Here is a 21,228-nt window from a genome sequence, read left to right on the forward strand (position 1 = left end):
TTAAGATGTGTCTCCTCACCAAACAAGAAGAAAAACCTTTGAGGATGTCAAATCTTCCTTCTATAAACCATAAGTTTTGTTCATGTGGAAACTAGCCTTGTTTTCAGTGAGCCATCAGATATTGAGGGATTTTCCCTCCTAGTGTCCTTACCTTGGCTAGAGGACAGGTAATCAGCACCTCCTTTTATATCATTAAAATATCTAGGCTTTTCCTTTATTTGCTTTCTTTGATGGGAAAGTAATCTACAGACTACATTTCCTTAATGGGCACCCTAAAAGTATTCTGAGTTTCCAACAGTTTTATACGTGACCTTGTGCTGTCTTTAGGTCCAGCAAATACATGGAGTCATTTCTCTCTTCAGGTTTTTCCCCCACATACTCTTTTTACATATTTGGTTGGTTCATTTCAGTCAGTATCGAAGTTCTACCTCCTTTTGAGCTGTAGCGGCATTCGCTCTCTGCTTGTACAGGTTATTCTAACAGCTATATGACAAAAAACCCTCTGCTCTGTGTCCTAAGGCACAGACTGCTGAGTGCTTGAACTTTTGAGATCTGTTCTGTTATCATGGTAATATGGCCCTTAGACCCTGGGTTAGCAATTTGATATATTGCGGGAATGGCCTGGCTAGTGAACAACCAGTTAATCTCAGTGAGGGGTAATTCCTCCTCCACTATGTGCTATACCTTTCTCAGTTCATTTACTGAAGCATTTTATTCTGTATTCTGCCATGGCAAAAGCAAAGCGCTCTTGAACCTCAGTTTAACTTTTTTCTGTGAAGTGCTTTTTCTTTAAGTTTGTAGGCCATGATTTGGCTAACTATGCTGACTTGGGTATGCCAAACACAAATGTAATAAGGAGCCTGTTTAATTTCAGGCTGATAGTCTTATCTTCTCCTAAAACCTTGTACGTAACTCTGAAGTAAAATACTTTTGAATTAATTCTCCTACTGACATGGTTCTCAGCCATGTTATGTAAGCTCTGGTTCTTCCATGCTCTTGTTAAGCAAAGTAATCCTCTTGCAGTCCCAGCATCTGTCCTTCACATGGCGGGAAGTTATCGTGCTCTCAATTTGCCAGAGGTCCATGGGCAACTTTCAGCATCAGATTTCTTTTGCTTGTAACAGTCTGGGTTCTTTGCAGTTTGCATAGTTGCTGTCAACTGTGTATAGTTGGATTTTCTTCACTTGGCGCATCCTCATTTCCTCAAGAACGTTCAAGGCTGCATCTTCCAGTGGTCTTTCTGTGCTTCCCTGGTCTCTTGTCAGTGCAGTATTCCTTATTTACCTCTAATGATGGGGACAACCCATAGTTGGCCCCCTCTGTCACATTTGACTACAAGACAATCAACTGCTGGCAGAAATAAGGTTTCCTAAAGCTGTCTCACCCTTAGCTGGTGCCAGTGCTAAGTAGATGAGGTGTAACTCTTTGGACTTGATGTTTTCATGCACAATGGAGTCCTCTCCACCCAACGGAGCCAACAGCACCTTCTTTGTCTTCCAAATGGAGATATTCATATTGATTTGCATGTGGAAAGCCCCTCTCCACTGAACTGAGTATAGATACAGTTCTATGTGCTGCAGGAAATTTCTAAAGATAGGTGAGTGGTGTCCCAGGAATGTCTGAATATCTGCTGGAGTTCTGCTTAGGTACCCTTAATTCACCCCTCTTCTACTAGAGTCATTGTGTGGACAGCAGGTTCCTTGTCCTGGTGTAATTCTGGCATGGTTTGGTTAGCTTTGTTTCTCTTCCTAGAATACCATTCTGTGCTTGATTTTGGAAGTGAAGCACGGGGCACAGCAGTCTGTCCCCCAGAGCTGGGCCGTTCCTAGGGCTGTGTCTAGAGATGGGAAACGAGTGACCACATGTGATCAATTCATCAGCATGGGCCAGTAGGCAGCTCCTCTTAGGTAATGTGAGCTTATCCAGAAGTCTTGTTCCTACCATCTCTCTTATTACTTATTACTGTCAATTATTGGAGAAATACTCAGCCCATCCTTTTGATGAAGCTGATCTTGGCCAAGGAAAGAAGATGAGACAACAGAGCTCTAACACATAGAAAACTCGAGCCTTGTGTATTCACTGCTGCCTAACAATAGCAAGCTGACATTTTGAATAAGGCCCTTCACAGATATGTGCAGCATTGTTTAACTAGTAATTCATTAAGTATGTTAATAGTTTGTTTCTTAAAGTTTCTTAAGATCTGTAACTTGCTGATTGGTCATGGTTGTTTAACCTTTGAATTCTCTGGAGATGAGAGACTGGGGAGAGGTGATATATCGGTAAAAATCACACAGAGGTGCCTGTTGTGTGGTACCAATTGAACAGACGTGAGCTAAAACAAAGCAGACATCAGTTGTTTGGATCCGAGACTCTGGGCAAAAAAACGGATGCTGTTCCAAGTGCTCAAGGAATTCTTTCCAAGCCATTTGTAAAACAACTTTAAACTTTTCTCAATTACGAAGTATTACAAAGATGATTACTATGGAAATAAAAAATACTACCCTTCCTCCTGTTTTCAGTTACGTTCTCCCTTAGCTACACTGAGGCTTCAAATAATTGGAACAGGCTTTGATTTTTCATCCTGCATTACTAGCTTTAATTGTTAAGTGCATTTAGGACAGAGGACTCATTAACCATGGCAGTGTACGAAATACCTGTCCCATACCTGGCAGTCCAGTTATCAGTAGTAAGTGCTAGTGTTTTTTGCCTAAGTGCATTTTTCTAAACATGTGAAATGCTCTTTTGTTACTCAAAGGCAGATATTTGTTCAATTGTACTCCAGCCTGTGTTTTGCATAAATTTGCTTCCTGTGTGCAGCATCCTTTTCATTCCTGCACCCTTATCGTTGCTATGCAGCTTTCTCAGTTGTTGATCCGTCTTCCCACTGCTCATTTTTATTAATAACCTATCTTTTATTAGAGTCTTGCTTCCATTTATAGAGTGTGCTATGATTCAGCATAGTTAATAGGTGATTTTTACTGAAAGTCAGTAAAAGGGCTTTTGGAATAGCTTTTAAAACATATTATAGTAGATTTGAAAATAAGATTTGTCATGTTTAATGTCTTGAGACAATGTAGCTTAATCCAGGCAGATTGCAGAAAATACAGCTATTAAGTAGAAAATTTATATGGTATTTAAAGTTTTCACTGAACATGAGGTGGGTATTGTGGTAATTAAAATCATTGCTTTCCTGATCTTTCAGCGTTTAGGACTGCACAAGGTTGTGACTCATCTTTTTTTTTCTAAACCTGCTCCTTTTTCAAATACACAAAAAATCCAGAAAACAGGTGATCTTTGTCTGTTCTTAGGAGGATCAGTCGCTCAAAAAACCCAAAAGTCCTATTATATCTCATATATATGCCACATATATTATAGATGTGCTATTAATAATGTTTCATATTTATCACATATATTGTATATATATCACATATTGTATTTGCCATGACTAATTATATATTTTTTAAATCATATTGTCATATCTAAGATGTCATGTGATGCATGTCACAGGTATCAAATCCTATGTATCACACTTATCCTGTGTCACATTTATCACATATTATCACATCCTTTTCAATCATTTTTGCACAAACAACTGAGGGCAGTTAAAGTAGAAAAGTCTAAAATGGCATTTCCATTTTAGTGTGAAGTACTAAAATGTGTGAAGTGGAGGAAGAAACTTCTGTAATTCAGTTAATGTTGCAGTCAACAACCTCAGGATCTCGTCCAGGGAAGCAGCAGGATTCTGGGGACCAGCATGAAACACCAACGAGACGGGCTCCCAGTTTACGAAACTATTTATTCAGCATGAGAACAAACTCAGGTCCAGAACAGAGAGCTCTGAACACAGGCACAGCAGGGGTTTTTGAGGGACAGAACCCCCGAGCGTCTCCACCCTTGAGGGTGGAGTTCAGGGTCAGGGACCAGTAGAAGCACACCAAGGGAGAAACCCCCAGGGACTCAAACTCAATCAGAGCACCTGGGCCGCCCTTCACAAGGGGTTTCGGGTGGAACTCTTTGTCTCCCCTGAGGCCGATGCCACATCTGCTCCTTTTTTATTTTTTATTTTTTTTCCATTCATTAATCAGGAGCTTAAAATGTTTCCAAACATACACCTTAAAATCTCACCTCTTCCACAGAGCACCCACTTTGCTTTGTGGGACACCAAAAACTCAGTAACAAAGCCCATTAAGCAAACAGAAAAAAAAAAACAAAATTAAAAACAAACACTTAAATCTCGGACCATGCCGGGCAAATTAAAGTGATGGTACTTAATACAAACATAATGGTTGTTTTAGTTCAGTCTCTTCCACTTTAGGATTCTCTGTTAGGAAGGGTGCAGCTCTTAGATCTCCTCTCACGAGGGGCAGAATTCTTCCATCTCCAGTTTCGGCTCTGGCTCCCATGTGGGCGTCGCCTCTTTAGATTATCTCGGTGAAACACTGGCTTTGGGACACCAGGTTACAGTTTCGATTTCCCCGGAGGAGGTGTTGCCCATGATGGAAAAGGCACAGCCCCCAGGGGTGGAGCAGCCGAACAAAGGGGTGGGAGCGAAGCAGGAGTTACTGGGAGGTTCGGGAAGGTTTGGGACCGGAAAAGAAGGAGCAAGGTGGGAAACAAGGGCTCTCAGACCGCATGGCCGGCGCCATCTTGGGATGGAGGGGAGGTCTGGGACGGACTTTCCCGGACAGGGAACGGGGAATATGGAAAGACAGGGGGTGAAGGAGGACATGGAACGGCGGGCAGATGGCAGCAGACACGCATCCCTCTGGATGTTCTCCGTCCCTTGCCTGCCTTCAGGAAAACTGGGGATGGGATGGCAGAAAGACACCGGGGTGACGGGGAGTCGGCAGCAACCCCGAGCCATCTTGGCTTTTTTCACCCTTTGTCCTGCCCTTAGGAACAGAGGAAAGGGGAAGGTACAGGGAGATATACACCGTAAAAGAAAAAAAAAAAAAACAAAAAAAAAACTTCACAGAAGACAAAAACAGTCCACCAGAAGAGCCATACCATCCATAATTGTCCATAATGTTAATATAATCGTCCATAATGTTAATATAATCGTCCATAATGTTGATATAATTGTCCATAATGTTGATATTGTCCATAATACGTCTCATAGGGTGATGTAAGGTGCTTGTCCCAGCGTCTGGTCTTGGCTCCCCCACCTCCGTAAGCCCTTTTCTTCCCCCATGCCCGAGGCACTCCCAACCCAGCCTTCCTGCCAGGTACTCTCGAGTCCTCCTTTCCAAGGCGGGGGTCTCGCCGACTCTCAAGCCATCAGCCGGGGACTTACGAGGTGTCCATGGAGCCGGGTCCTGCTGTTCTCCTGGTGCTTCGCTGGATGCCACGCATTCTCTCACCACTTATTGTAGTCAGCAACCTCAGGATCTCGTCCAGGGAAGCAGTAGGGTTCTGGGGACCAGCATGAAACATCAACGAGACGGGCTCCCAGTTCACGAAACTATTTATTCAGCACGAGAACAAACTCAGGTCCAGAACAGAGAGCTCCAAACAGAGGCACAGCAGGGGTTTTTGAGGGACAGAACCCCCGAGCGTCTCCACCCTTGAGGGTGGAGTTCAGGGTCAGGGACCAGTAGAAGCACACCAAGGGAGAACCCCCTAGGGACTCAAACTCAATCAGAGCACCTGGGCCGCCCTTCACAAGGGGTTTGGGGTGGAACAATGTTAACTCTTTGTCTCCCCTGAGGCCGCTGCCACAAGTTAAAGTCAGGAATGTTTCAAAATCTTTGGAATCAGTTTATGTTCCCAGGTGTTGCTTCCATGAAGTATTCTATCTTTGTCCAATACAGAATCTCTCTGGGTTGACCAAAAGGACTAACACAGTGATGACTTTGCAAAATCCAAAGGGTGAAAGTCAAGCTGCTGTAAATGGGAAGTATTTTTGTTAAGGCACTCTGAATTTCCCTGTTAGTTTTTAAAACCCTTCAGAAATACTTACTGGAAAAAAGAATATCCAAGAATATTTCTTGTTGCTTAAGAGGAATGCCTGTAAATACATTACCTGGAAACACTACAAAAATCTTTCAAATAACAGAGGAAATCGCTTTCAGGTCACTTGTTGTCCAGAAGTAAAACTTGTGTTTGAGCACAAATCATGCTGCTTGTAATTACTGACAGAGTAATTTTTATCTTTAAAAAGTTTCACCTTAGAAGAGTTAGACATCAGAGTAGTCCAAATCCATTAAGAGAGGGAGGATTTTTGATTTTTTTTTTGCATTCTGGCTCTTACTCTGCAAAGAACAGAGGGGATTGTGTTGTTGCTCAAGGATTGCAATCCTGTGCCAGAGCTGTGCTTGTACAGGAGAGGAGAGTATGCGTGCAGTGGCATGTCAGTACTGTGGTGGTTATTAGATAAATCTGTTTCACTGATTAGCACACTTCAGACACAAATTATTGGTTGCTTTTGGAGTGCTGAGCAGCTAGATAGAGTTTTTTAGCCAGCACACAACTGAATAATAAAGTACCACTCCAGGCTGTTGGGTGCTGTCTGCAGACTGGGCTTAAATATTTGGAAATTACCTGTGTGCACACATTTAAATTGAATCATATTTGTAACAGTGAAGAAAATACTAATGTTTGCATCAGTAGTTATTTCTTATTGTAAAACTGCTGATTTTCCTGATGAAAAGCAGCTCTCTTTAATTATTGGATTACCTTTTCCTAGTAAGAAGGCTTTGAAGAATTTAAATACTCATTTTTGAGTTACATTTTGGGTGACTTTCAAGTGAATTAAGTTTCTCATAGCACTGAGTCAGTGGGAGAATAAACATATTTATCTTCATACGAATGAGCAATCTGAGCCATATGTTTGCATGGTAGAACAATATGAATTATACAGAATGTACGAAGCTTTTATTTTCAACAAAAAATGTTATTAAAAGCAAAAAAAAACTTCAGTCTCGCTTTTAGCAGTAAAAATAGGTGACATTAATATATAGATGATGCAATATAAATACTTAATGCTTATGATTATTTCTTCCCCTTTGGGCACAACAAAGCTCTCCAGAATGTTTTGTATGCTCCCAATACAAAGGTAATTTGAAATACAGTGCAACTGCTTTCCTGACTGGATAAAAGCTGGATAATCTAGATGCTTTTCCCTGATTGTGAGACCAAAATGGAGGCTTCCACTAAAGTGTTCCTGGTGGTTCTGGTCTTTGCTCCGTATGAGTAGCCTCAGAGAGCCGCTGATGTGCTCCTTCTTGGAGGAAGGCTTGTTCCCTTCCACATGTAAGACAAACAACAAAATAAACACTTTACTCAGGTTGGCTGCCACCACTTTCAAGTGGTATCACCACTGATACACTCTGAAACCTTTCCTTCTGTGGGAGATCTCCCTTTTTAAGAACAATATTTGCTTTCAAAAATACACTGATCACTCTCTTCCCGCGGAAACTTTGAAGATGTCTGCGGGTTGTCAGATATGACTGCCCTGAATTTTATAATTATTATTTTGTTTGCAGATGCTTTGTTTGTCCTTCACATGGACATTCTCCTGAGCTCACTGTGTTACACAGTTGCAATTGAGACTGTTCAATTGAAACTGCTTGTTCATCAGGCTGATATCCCCACAAGTCTCTTCTTGGGTGCATCTCTTCATCTTGTATTTCAGGCATTTAGCAGCCAGTCAGAGACCTTCAAAAGTCAATGTATTGCTGGCCAATGGCATTGTGTGGTCAGTTTTACTTGTCTGGATGCCAGACACCCATTAAAGACCTTTCTATCACTGCTTCTCTTAGCTGCACAGAGGAGAGAAAAGGCTCTGGAGTTCAGATAGGAGCAGGGGGAGATCTCTCCCCCATCACTGTCATGGGAAAACCAGGGTAAACTTGGGGAAATTGATTGCATTTATGAACAGAGAACAGGATAATGAGCAGTAAAACCAGTCTTGAAAGCATCTGTCCCTCACCCCTCTCTCCTTCCCAGGATTAATCTCAATTCTTCCCCTCCTCCCCTCCCAGCAGCACAGGGAGGTGGTAATGGGGGTTAAGGGCAGTTCATCGTATCTCACTCATCTCTGTACCAAATTATCGCTGTGCAATAACTTTTTTTGTTCTTAAATCCATTATCCCCAAGGCATTGCTACCATCTCTGCTGGGCTCAGCCTTGACCAGTGGCAGGTCTGTCCTGGAGCCTGGGCTGGCACTGGCTCTGCTGGGCATGGGGGAGGCTTCTGGGAGCTTCTCACAGAAGGCACCCTGTAGCCCACCCACTACCAGAACTTTGCCAGGCAAACCCAGTATCTGTATGGTGGGTGCTCACCAAGCCACTCTATCACTCCTCAGCTGGACAGGGTAGAGAAAATGAGATGGAAGACAAGAGGATGGGATAGAGCAAAAGCCAAAATTGGATGTGCACAAGCAAAGGAAAAAGCCCAAAGATTTTATTCTCTATTTCTCATCAGCAAGCAACATCCAAGGGAAGCAGGGCTCCAGTGTTGCTCTGAAAGGCAAACACAGTAAATAATCAATGCTCCCCCTTCTTCTTCCTTTTTTTAGGTTTTGTATGAATCAATGTCACATGGTCTGGAATATCCCTTGGGTCACTGGCCTGGCTGTGTCCCTTGGTGGGACCTTGCCCACCCCCAGCCCAGTGCTGGGGGAATGTTGGATGCTGTGCCATCCCTGCCCAGCAGCACCAACCAAGTCGCCTTTAATTGTCCTACTGGTCTTCAGTCCTGGCCAGTTTTCCTTTCTGACTGCTTTAAGAAACAATGCCTTCTGGATTTCTTGATAACTTGCTTCATCTGTTTGAAGATTTCAGGTGTTTTCGTGCTAGAGAAATAAATGGGCTCACTCTTCCACATGGAGCAGGGATTCTTAGCACACTGTGGTGTTTCAGCTCTGGTTGCCACCACTTGACTTTGCTGAGGAAGTTACCACTTCTTCACATAAATCTTGCTCTCTTCTCTGAGCATATTTTACATCTCTCTTCATTTGAAGAGACCCTTTTTGACAAGGAGAGAGTTTGGAAGGCAGGCACAGCGCAGATGCCAAAGCTGGTTATGACCCTTGCTGGGAGGGGTGACATGGAATTTGGTGCGCACAATATTGCAGTTTCAAGCTAAAGGCCTGATTAACTCAGAAGTGTTTCCCTAAGTGTGGTTTTTCTTGAATTCTTTTGTAATCAGTGCTGTGCTTCAAGGTTGAGTTTTCTTCTTAAACGGAGAGATATTTCTGTAATTTAGAAAGGCCTTCCCCATTACTGTTAATTACTTTGTAATACAAGGAAGATGATTAATTGCATGACTTCCTTTGGAAATTCATTGTTCAAAATGGCCTTCAGAAGCTGCTGTGCTTGGAGCTTATGAGAATGATGAAATTGCAGGTTTGTCCTTTGGTTTGGCATTTTCAGTACACAATTGAGGTAAGGACAGCAGCTGGGGGAGGAAAAAAAGATGTGACAGAGAAGCATGGTGTGAGATTTCTTAGCTAGGAATACATCAGGTTAAGAGAAAGGCCTCCTTTTAATTGAATTTCTTACTCACTGGATGGTGTTTCTAGTTGATAAGTTTTCTGACCTAGTGTGATGTACCTTCTCAAAGAAAGCAGTATTTTTCATCTATGTGTAAATATCAGACTACTGTGAAATATTTCCTTACTTCTTCAAATTAATTGGTGTTTCAATATTTCATTTTCTGAGTGCTTCTTTGAAATAAGGATTATGATCCTTATCTAAGACTATTGAGTTTCTCCCATATTTCTCACAGGACAAGTGATACAAGACTTGTCCCAAAGAGGAGGATACTGAGAAATGAAACTTTTTTGGGAAGTAGGATGCAAAAGCAGTGATACTGCAAGGGCAAATCAGCCCATTTGTAAAGCAAGAATAAGAGAATGTTAATTTGGTCCAGCAGCACTTAATATTTATTTACAGCCAATCAGTAGAAGTTATTGAAGTAAAATATATCCATGCTGATAAGAGCTCTGAGGAAAAGCAGACATTTATATAAACAAATAATTTATTGCTGTGATGATTACGTGAAGATTTTTCAGGAATTAATTTTTCCTTCAAAACATTTTTAGCCTTATTAGAGGAATATAAAAGAAATCTATCTCTAAGACAAACTTCTCCTCATGCCTACATATCTGGAAGTCAGTTCTGCAGGAGGAAGACTGGACTGATATGGTCTTCTAACCCACTGAACTAGAGTACAGCCACCTGATAGTTCTACCGCTCAGCAGAAAACTAGGATGGTAAACTAAAGTTCTAGCAGTTGTAAGGTGTATTTCTGCCAGCCAAAAAGCCCTGTTGCACTTCCAGTGATTAGTGTAATGCTTTGAGTCACGTGCATGTGGAATAAGATGCTATTCTGGGCTTTGAAAACTATGTAAACCATTTTTTGGGCAGATGACTTCCTTTAATTGGTAGGCTTACAATGCTTTTTTACTGTTGTGGCCAGGGCAGTCAAATTTCTGCATTGTATTAGTGCAGAATGGATAAGATTCTAAATAAAAATGAATTACATCTTTGCATGAAACACCTTGGATTGGTTAAGCCTTCTTAGGAGGGCTGTGTTTATTTGCTACATTTTGCTGTAACTACAAATCCAGATTATGTTCCTAAAGTACAGTTTACTGACAGTGTATTCAGAAGTTTGTTTGACTTGAGGCTACCCTCAGGATCTTCAGTAGCTCCAACAGCTACACTGACTCTTCAAGAGCCCTTGGAAAAGCCTCCTTTGCCACTGTTATGGTTCCTGATAAGGACAGTAATCCTAGATGGCAATTACATGGTAGAAATTACACCAGGCCATGCTGCAGTCTGTGCCTACCCTTTTAACTGATGTTGAAGCCCAGATATTAAAACATGGGATAAGTGGTTTACCCAATATAAGGATTTGTTTGAAGAGAAAAAAAAAAATAGGACAGCAAGGAGAGAAGAGAATGACATATGACCTTTGCTGAAATGCCACAAACCAGAGCAATATGTTTATTAGTGTAGAAGACAGTTGATTACCAAGGAAGTTGAGGAATGGACTGCTGACTTTGATTTTTAGTAAAATAATTATTTAGACTATAGTTCAAGAAGGGACAGGGGTTTTCAGATCTGATCACTTCTATTTGCACCATTTTTGTTGGAGGGACTAAATAATGATTTAAGCAGCTGAAAGCAATAGAAGATGGGAAGGAATAGAATCAGTTTATCTGGCTACCGTTCTCTTACTTGGACAATTCTGTTTCCCGTTATGCAGTCATTCAGTTTCTGTCTCATGTTGCAGTCAGCAACCTCAGGATCTCGTCCAGGGAAGCAGCAGGATTCTGGGGACCAGCATGAAACACCAACGAGACAGGCTCCCGTTCATGAATCCATTTATTCAGCATGGGAACAAACTCAGGTCCAGCACAGAGAGCCCTGAACAGAGGCACCGCAGGGGTTTTTGAGGGACAGAACCGAGGGCTTCCAGCTTTGAGGGTGGAGTTCAGGGTCAGGGACCAGTAGAAACACACCAAGGGAGAACCCCCCCAGGGACACAAACCCAATCAGAACACCTGGGCTGACCTTCACAAGGGGTTTGGGGTGGGACAATGTAACTCTTTGTCTCCCTGAGGCCGATGCCACATCTGCTCCATTTTTTTTTTTAATTTTTTTTTTTCAAATTTTAATTAGTAGCTTAAAATGTTTCCAAACATACACCTTAAAATCTCACCTCCTCCACAGAGCACCCACTTTGCTTTGTGGGACACCAAAAACTCAGTAACAAAGCCCATTAAGCAAACAGAAAAAACAAAATTGAAAACAAACACTTAAATCTCGGACCACGCCGGGCAAATTAAACGGTGATGGTACTTAATACAAACATAATGGTTTTTCAGTTCAGTCTCTTCCACTTTAGGATTCTCTGTTAGGAAGGGTGCAGCTCTTAGATCTCCTCTCACGAGGGGCAGAATTGTTCGATCTCCAGCTTCGGCTCCGGCTCCCATGTGGGCGTCGCCTCTTTAGATTATCTCGGTGAAACACTGGCTTTGGGACACCAGGTTACAGTTTCGATTTCCCCGGAGGAGGTGTTGCCCATGATGGAAAAGGCACAGCCCCCAGGGGTGGAGCAGCCGAACAAAGGGATGGGGCCAAGCAGGAGTTACTGGGAGGTTCGGGAAGGTTTGGGACCAGAAAAGAAGGAGCAAGGTGGGAAACAAGGGATCCCAGACCGCGTGGCCGGCGCCATCTTGGGATGGAGGGGAGGTCTGGGACGGACTTTCCCGGACAGGGAACGGGGAATATGGAAAGACGGTGTGAAGGAGGACACGGAACGGCGGGCAGACAGCAGCAGACCCGCATCACTCTGGATGTTCTCCGTCCCTTGCCTGCCTTCAGGAAAACGGGATGGGATGGCAGAGAGACACCGGGGTGACAGGGAGTCGGCAGGAACCCCGAGCCACTTCGGCTTTTTTCACCCTTTGTCCTGCCCTTAGGAACAGAGGAAAGGGGAAGGTACAGGGAGGTATACACCAAAAAAAGGAACTTCACAGAAGACAAAAACAGTCCACTGTAAGAGCCATACTGTCCATAATCGTCCATAATGTTAATAGAATTGTCCATAATGTTGATATAATCCACAATACGTCTCGTGGGGTGATGTTAGATGTTAGTCCCAGCGTCTGGTCTCGGCTCCCCCACCTCCGTAAGCCCTTTTCTTCCCCCATGCCCGAGGCACTCCCAAACCAGCCTTCCTGCCAGGTACTCTCTAGTCCTCCTTTCCAAGGCGGGGGTCTCGCCGGCTCTCAAGCCATCAGCCAGGGACTTACGAGGTGTCCATGGAGCCGGGTCCTGCTGTTCTCTTGCTTCGCTGGATACCACGCATTCTCCACCACTTGTTGCAGTCAGCAACCTCAGGATCTCGTCCAGGGAAGCAGCAGGATTCTGGGGACCAGCATGAAACACCAACGAGACGGGCTCCCGTTCATGAATCCATTTATTCAGCATGAGAACAAACTCAGGTCCAGCACAGAGAGCCCTGAACAGAGGTACCGCAGGGGTTTTTGAGGGACAGAACTGAGGGCTTCCAGCTTTGAGGGTGGAGTTCAGGGTCAGGGACCAGTAGAAACACACCAAGGGAGAACCCCCCCAGGGACACAAACCCAATCAGAACACCTGGGCCGCCCTTCACAAGGGGTTTGGGGTGGGACAATGTAACTCTTTGTCTCCCTGAGGCCGCTGCCACAGTCTCATTTATATGAGATAGAAATTAAATATTTCCATAGTTTGCCTCTTAAAAGAATAGCTGTCTTTCCCCCAGAGTTGTCCAGAGATGTCTCTGTGAGTTGTCATTCCAAGTAAAATAAGGAAGGCAGATTTCAATCCTTCTTTCTCCATATCAGGCCTCTCTGTGTGGGGAATTCTGGTTTATTACCTGTAACTGAAATGGGTTAATTTTAAATATAAAAAGCCCCTCTGCTCTTTACAGACTCCATTAGATTCAGTTCAGTTACACTGAAGGTCTAAGGATTTCTCCATTCAATATATTTTGGATGTTGTTTACAGTGCCAAGACACAAAAGTGATTGTCTGGGCTATGTGACTTCATCCATACTGATAAATATATTACAAAGTGGGTATCAAAGGCCTTATGGTTGGTGAAAAGAAAATGATTGCAGAATGAGGATCTGTGGCAGCTGCCAAAAGGATTAGATTTTTATTTGACAAGAGGCTAAAAGTAGTGTTACAATAAGCATGATGTTTTGGGAACAGACCTTGAAAATGCCTTGACATACCAGGATTAAAATAACACTCTGCTCATAAAATTTGCAAGCATATCAGGCTCTTCCTGCATTGGATGTTGTACTTCCAGCTTTTTCTTTTTATTTTTTTTTTTAATATGTTTTATGATTAGCTTTCTGTGCTCCCTATTTAAGGGAATTAACTAAAATTATCTGTGTTATATGGTAATAAAATTGCTTCTTACCAAATGTAACTAATTTCATGTTGCTAAAATACCCCAAAGAATGATTAGGAGAATGTGAGGAATTGGTCCCTGTATGAGTAAGGACTTTTTAATGTCGACTTTGATGAGGTAATGCATGTAATGTAGTATTATTGCAGAGAGGAAAAGCAGTTGTTCAGCTAAAATTTCCAGCAACAAACTATTGAAAGACCCCCGAGCTGTTCACCAGTCTTCACAGAAGTAATTGTGAATGCCGTTTATTTCTATCTTTGGCACACCTTTTATAGGGTTCTACGGGGTCTGTGGGCAGAGCAAGCTACTATTGGCTAACACACACAGTTTACATTTTTTCTCTTACACACAAGGATATTGTTTTACTTTACTCTCTCCTCTGCATGAAGGTTTCAAGGACTTTAGCCTTTAATATCACGACTTATGTCAAAGGCTGGTTTGTGCATACAGGCCTTTACTAATATATAAAATATAGCAACAATTCCCCCTTTCTCTTTTTGCACAAACCGGGCTTTGGATAAGATAACATACAACTTAGACTGTCATCTCAATTAACACTGTAAGTAAAGTCCATCCCCCTTCTAGCACAAGAGACTTCAACCATCTAGTGATGCCCCAGCTGGCGAACCAACCTCCGATGGGATCACTATCCTCCTTCAGGGCATGTAACCCATCCTGTAGCTGTTGTAGTTGCTCATGGATGGAAGCTGAATGATCAGTAAGATCCAAGCAGCACATGCCTTCAAACTCCCCACAACCATGTCCTTGTGCTAAGAGCAAAAAGTCTATACTAACATAGCAATTACTACACAGGCTAAACACTTTATCTTAAACTATTATCTGACTACTTTTAACACATGTGCTTTGGTATATATGCAGTCCAAGCATGAAAGCAATTTGCTGAAAGGGTAAACACACAACTACACTTTGCTTTATATGCAATTAGATAGAGTCTCTACACTTTTCTTAGGTCTTCTACAGAATTTCTCCAGCACGATTCAGTCCTGGAATGTTCACTGCTCCCGTGATGTCAGCTGGCAGCTGATCAGTGACTGAGGGCTTTGATGTTCAAGTTGTTCTTCAGATCCTTCTAAATCTTAAAACAAAGGATACCTGAAAAATTGGTAGAGACACAATATCATAATAACAACATAAAATTTCTGTTGGTAAACTGTCTGTGTAGTGTTCAGACACAACTGTGTCCTGACAGGTCCACTTCTGATCCATGTCTGGAGTACCAAGGCTGTGTGATGACTTCTCTGTTCATTGGATCTCATGTTTTCAGAGGCACACAGTCTGGTCAGATGAACAGGTGACCTTTCTGAACCTGCCAACAAATCACAGACACTTTTCCCTTTGAAGTTAATAAATTACACTAATTAAATCCTTTTAGGGCATCCATTTCCCCCGTTTTTCTTAAAAAAAATAAAATGAAATGTACTTCTGTTATAAACATTAACAGCAACACAAAACCATATACACAATTAATAAGAACTTATACTAGTTAAAAATCAATTAAATAATAAACATTATTAATAAGACATGTAATATAAAACTACTATTAATTACTAAAATACTGCACTAGCATCCCATAGTTAGCAAACAAACAGAAACAAAAAATTCAGTGAAGGATTGGATCATCACCTCCGGAAATTATTCTCCAAGCCCACTTCAAAATTGATCCAGCTGTCATATCAATAGGGTCAAATTGTTTAGTCAAAAAGTGACTCAAATAGTCTTTTGGTACAGAAAATATCTGGATCTGTTGGCAAACATTCTGTCCAGGTAAAGTCAAGGCTTGGCCAGGGCCTGGCTTTAAACTGGAAAGATGCCTCTTAACTCATTTCTAAAACAAGGTTCTCAATAGTAGCAGCTATGAGATGCTTACAGCACAGCAAACTGTTAAAATGCATTTGTACAAAGCAAATGATCAGAAGCCTCAGGTACCAGACCAATTAAACCATGCAGCAGTTGGTTTAATCTGAAGCCTCTCCTATAGCAGCTGATCCTCAGCAATGGCACACCTTCTTAAAATTCTGGAAACACTGAAAAATAAGAAAGCTATAACAAACAAAAACTGCAGAGATTGCAACAACCAGTAGAACTCCTGATGAAGTCGAGGGTGTCACAGACTGCATTCACTTCTATCCACAAGCAGGTGTTCACCAGTGCTCCATCACAGCTGTCTCAGCTGTGGCCATCCTCCTCTCTCTAGGAAAACAACTATACTTTGCAGTTTAAAGAAGTGTCTCCAACAAAACACGAAACAGTTTCAATCAAACAATATCTAAACCCAACAATAATTATATATGACAAAAGGAAATAACAAACTTAACCTTAAAAGAATGTCTAAGTTAGAAAACTTAACTTAAAAACATTCAAGCCTAAACATTATAAAACTTGACTATCCTTAATTCTATTAACACTTAATCTATATTAAATGAAAACATAACTTAATCTTATTCTGTTACTACAAAAAAGCAACTAAAAGTTTGATATATACCTTTTAAACACAATATAACAATAACATGGATTCACTATAGAGATTATAAAAATGTAACAAATCCATCACAATTCTATGTCATCTAGCTTTCAGAATAACCCACAATAACTGCAAATGTTACTAAAAATACTTATTCATAACAGGAATTTGCCTAGTATATGTTAAAATTGGTTAGGATTTTAAAGTGTAGTTTTTCTAGAGAAAAACTACCACAACAACATGGGATTTGGCAGATTGCCATCCAGCTTTTATAGCACTTTTCAAGAACATCAAGTCCAATTTTTAAACTAAAACCCAAAATCCAAATTGGTATATATGCAGTTATATGTGTTTTATATAACAAAAGGACTCACATTAAAATTGCCTTATTAAAATTGTGGAAAAAACAAGCAAATAGATAATATATACTTTTAACTTAACTTTGTCTTGTACAGTAAAGATTTCTGAACTAATTATTTTTTAAACCACAAATCTCTTTTCTAGATAACACTAATTGGAAGAAGGTTTTCCTAGAAGCTGTAAATCATACCATGTTTTTTTGTTTTTTTGTTTTTGGTTTTTTTTTCAAACCTTCAAAGAACCACAATAATTTCTCTAGTAAAACTCTAAAAACTGCAATTGCATAAACTCATAATTACTTAAAACACAAAATTAACTCTACAATGGTATATAAAAACATTTTGAAAACCCAGTAAATCATGACTCTCCAACAAACAGCACCATCCCGGTGCCCCCCCCCAGAGAGGGAGCGGGGGGGTCGAATGTCCACTCTGCTGCTGCTGCAGCTCTGCTCTTATCTTTCTTCACATTCTCCACATACTCTCGCAGCGAGGAAAAACGGAGAGAAAGAAAAAAAAAAGCCTCACAAAGTTAACTTTAACCAATGCAGTTTTTTTCTCTCAATCTCTCTTGTTGTTCGCCGATAGAGGAAAAAAGGCACGATTTTGTAAAAGCAGGCGATGTTACGCAAAAAATCTCTCACGGCCAGGTACTAACAATGGCGATCATTGCAGTTTATCAGCTTCTAATTACAAGGATGAATTTTGAACTAGATACCATATAGTTTGAGATTTTTTGACTAGTTTGTCTCTCTTTGAAGCTGTCTGAGCCACCTGTTTCTGCTCAGCTGTTTCTGTAATTGTTCAGAGTGGCCTTGGAACTTTTCTTGCGCTGCTTCTACCCCCAGGATGCCTTTGTTCTCTGCGCTCACCTCGCTCCCTCATGTCCTCCTGGTTCGGGTGGAAACCAATTTAAATTTGGCTTCTTTTCTTCCAGGGTGGTAAAGATGGAACTTAAATAAGATTGTAGTGCTAAAAGTGACTCCAAAAATGAAGCAAATAGTTCCGAATGTATCACATCCTGCCATAACTGAACAGATTCTGTTCATTGTTTCAGCATTTGCTGTGGAATTTCTTTCTCATTAGTTTCTTCTCTTTGACTCTCCCTCCCTCTCTCCATGGGCAGCATAGATAGGAGCGCTTGCCCAACAGTGGGAGATAAAGGCATCTGCCGCTGTGACGCAGGTAGAATTACGGGGCTCACAGCCTCAGCATATCTCGCTTTCCTGTTTTTCAAGGTATTAATCACAATCTGCCAAATTCGACCGAGAAACACAGTGTCCTTGCTCTTTTCCGTAATTGCCGTTTCCCATACCAGAGCCCTTAAATCCGTCCGTTCTTTCACTGCAAAGAGCAGTGCTGGCACTACTAAATGCCCGTGATAATTAGCCCATATAATGAGCATATCCAGGTCCTTTTCCCGGGCTGCTTCGCCTCGTTTAACGAGGATGCTGAGAAGCAGTTTATCTACCGCCGCAAATTCCACATCCATGCTGACGGCAACCCGCAAGGGGGAAGGTTGCGACCCTTCTACACACGCCCTTGCCTCTGGGCCCCCCCCAGCAGCCCTACTTCCACGTCTAACCGCTCCGCGTCTCACCGCGCTCAGGCTGCCCATCTGGTGCCGATCCAAGCCCACGACGATTAATGCCCAGATCCACTCCGATGACTCCAAAGCCCCTCTGTCCACAGGGGTGTCTCTGGTCAGAGCGCCAGATATTGAAAGACCCCCGAGTTGTTCACCAGTCTTCACAGAAGTAATTGTGAATGCCGTTTATTTCTATCTTTAGCACACCTTTTATAGGGTTCTACGGGGTCTGCGGGCAGAGCAAGCTACTATTGGCTAACACACACAGTTTACATATTTTCTCTTACACACAAGGATATTGTTTTACTCTCTCTTCTGCATGAAGGTTTCAAGGACTTTAGCCTTTAATATCACGACTTATGTCAAAGGCTGGTTTGTGCATACAGGCCTTTACTAATATATAAAATATAGCAACAAGCAGTTGTTCAGCTAAAATTTCCAGCAACAAACCATCTAATTTTTAATATGGTTTTTGCTACTTAAAACTCTATGTTCTTATTTTGCTTCTTTACCTAATTTTGAGGGGTTTCTCTTTATCTAAATGTGGAGATTAAGTGTGATCCTTCAAAGATATCTAAGCTTGTTATCAGCAAGGATGGTTCAAAGTGATGATGGTATCCCTGTATCCTTTCACCACAATCTTTTATTAAGTTGAGGTGTGTATTTAATTATACAGAGGCATAATGAAATTTTCAGTTCTTTGGGTCAGAGAGTTTAAGTGCATCTCAAAGATGGAGTGGCTGGCATCTGGTTCCTATCAGAAAGTTGCAATAAACCTGTGACCTCCACATATCAGCTTTGCTAGTCCAGAAGCCATCACTGCACCTTACAATGAACTTGAGAGTTGACCATTACTTAATTGGATGTAGCAAAATTCCCAAACCATGCTCTCTTCTGTACATAAACTCAATGAAAATCTTTTAAACATCAAGTGAATTTGTATTCTCATACGTGAAGTTCTTTTTCTCTACCCTGATTGTTTTTCCACATGGCTTTTAAAATCAGTATTTCCTGTCTAAAGCATTAGGTCTACAACCTTGATGTACAGTCCTCAAACCTTTTGTATTCCTCCTTTATGACTGTAAGTGCTCTGAGCATCAGCATCTTTTTTGTAAACTAGAAATAGTGCCACCCCTCCACTTGGTCTGGTTTTTTTGGGGTTTTTTGTTTTTTTTTTTTCATTTGTTTGGACTCCAAAATATCTGTGAGAAGGAACAGACTGCATGACTGCAGTATTGCTTGCTGGTAAATAGCTTTGCTATGTTATATATGTGATGAATGCCACATTTTCATCCTTACCAAATATTTGTATTTCAAAGGTTCTCCTGGTGGTGTTCTAGATACGGGGCTCTAAGGAAAATGGGACGTGCATGTCACTTTTCACTTTCAGAGGAACCATTTCAGAAAGTTCTGGCAAATTGTTCTCTATGTATTGCTGTAGTTAATGCACCTATTAATAGAAGTGTTTCAGATGGAGGCTGCTGTTAGGGGTGGGGCTGTTTGGAGCCAAAATACGGCATTGATTTTAGCAGCTGGAACACTGGATTGATCTGTGTAAGGGATGTAAACCTGCCCAGTGAGCATATATAAATAAATACTAAACAACTGTGGCTTCAATCTGCAGCTGATGCTTCTGGTACATTCCATTATGCTCAGCTGCACTGGGCTCGCTGAAGAGAGGGGTGTTTGATGCTTGATCTGCAGGAGGCCAAGAATCAGAATTTCTGTGGAATTCTGTACAAGCCTTTGGATGCAGCTCCTCTCACACCCACTTCTGTGCACAGCATAAAATCTACAGACACCCCAAGCTAGGCTTAAAAAAAGTAGTTTTTAAATCTTGTAAAATAAAGGGTGTGAAACAAAGCTTGGGGCCATGTGATGTTACCACCAGCAGCACAGTTTTGTTTTACCTGGCTTTTCAGTTCCAAAAATGTCAGTTTTAAAAAAAAGAAGAAGATAAATTGTTGAAAGCCACTTTTCTGTTGCTCTGCATGCTTTATCTCCTTCTGCTTGGCAACCTCCACACCTGCTGTTCTGACTACTAAAAATTGTCCTTTCTTTTGTCCTGCAGGTATTTCTGCTTAAGAGGAGAGGACAAAGGATTCACTAGCATTTTCCTTGGTTTCTCTGCCTTGGTACTATCAAAATTAAGCTTTTGTTAACAATCCAGTGTTTTTGGGGTTGAAAATTCAGGGGTTTTAATTACAATAGCTGTGAGCTAGGAGGGTTGCAGTAGTACAGCCATGTACTGCCCCTGAAACCAGCTCTTTAATGTATTTATGTGTGCAGCAGTGAAAAATGGCATTTTCTCCTATAGTGTGAGGCTGGTTGTTCAGTCAGAATGAGGCAAAAGAATAGGTGAAAAGGAAGTTACTCCCACCTTCTACTGTGCATTTTTTTTTCCTTCCAGCAGTCCTTGGCTGAGGTTCCCACAGAGCTTCCTTTTTCCTTAGCTGGTGCAGTGACAGCTCTTCTTCCTGTTAGAGTCTGCTTTAGAAACAACGTTCATTTGTGATGTTACTGAGAGCTATTTCAGTATGGGAAACATTTGCAGACATTTTAAGAAGAGAGGCAGATTCTTTTGAACTTGCTGATGCTTGTGGGTTCCTTTCATCTTGATTCTCTGGTTTCTTAGTTTACTCCAGAAGGTCTTTCTCATAATTTTCTTTAACAAGAGGGTAAGGAAGATTTGACCAAAATGTTTGCAGGAATTCAGAGTTCTTTTCCTCTTGAGGGACTAGTTTCAGGTTTTAAAAACGAAGAGGTCCTGCCTTTTGCACAATAAGGTGTTATCCTTAGGAAAGTTGAAATAATGCTGCCAAAATACTTGTAGTGCAGATCCAGCTATGTCAGTGTGAAAAACTAGGTTCACATAATTTTTATAG

At 41.5% G+C, this 21,228-nt stretch overlaps 1 protein-coding gene across 1 annotated transcript in view; it reads left to right on the plus strand.

Moving 5' to 3' along the window:
• The window catches only part of LOC131591997 (protein shisa-like-1), a 79,719-nt gene that overhangs the window by 12,494 nt on the left and 45,997 nt on the right, over positions 1–21,228 (plus strand). The gene's annotated exons all lie outside the window — the stretch shown is intronic.

This window comes from Poecile atricapillus, chromosome W (genome assembly GCF_030490865.1).
Source record: "Poecile atricapillus isolate bPoeAtr1 chromosome W, bPoeAtr1.hap1, whole genome shotgun sequence".
Taxonomy (NCBI): domain Eukaryota; kingdom Metazoa; phylum Chordata; class Aves; order Passeriformes; family Paridae; genus Poecile; species Poecile atricapillus.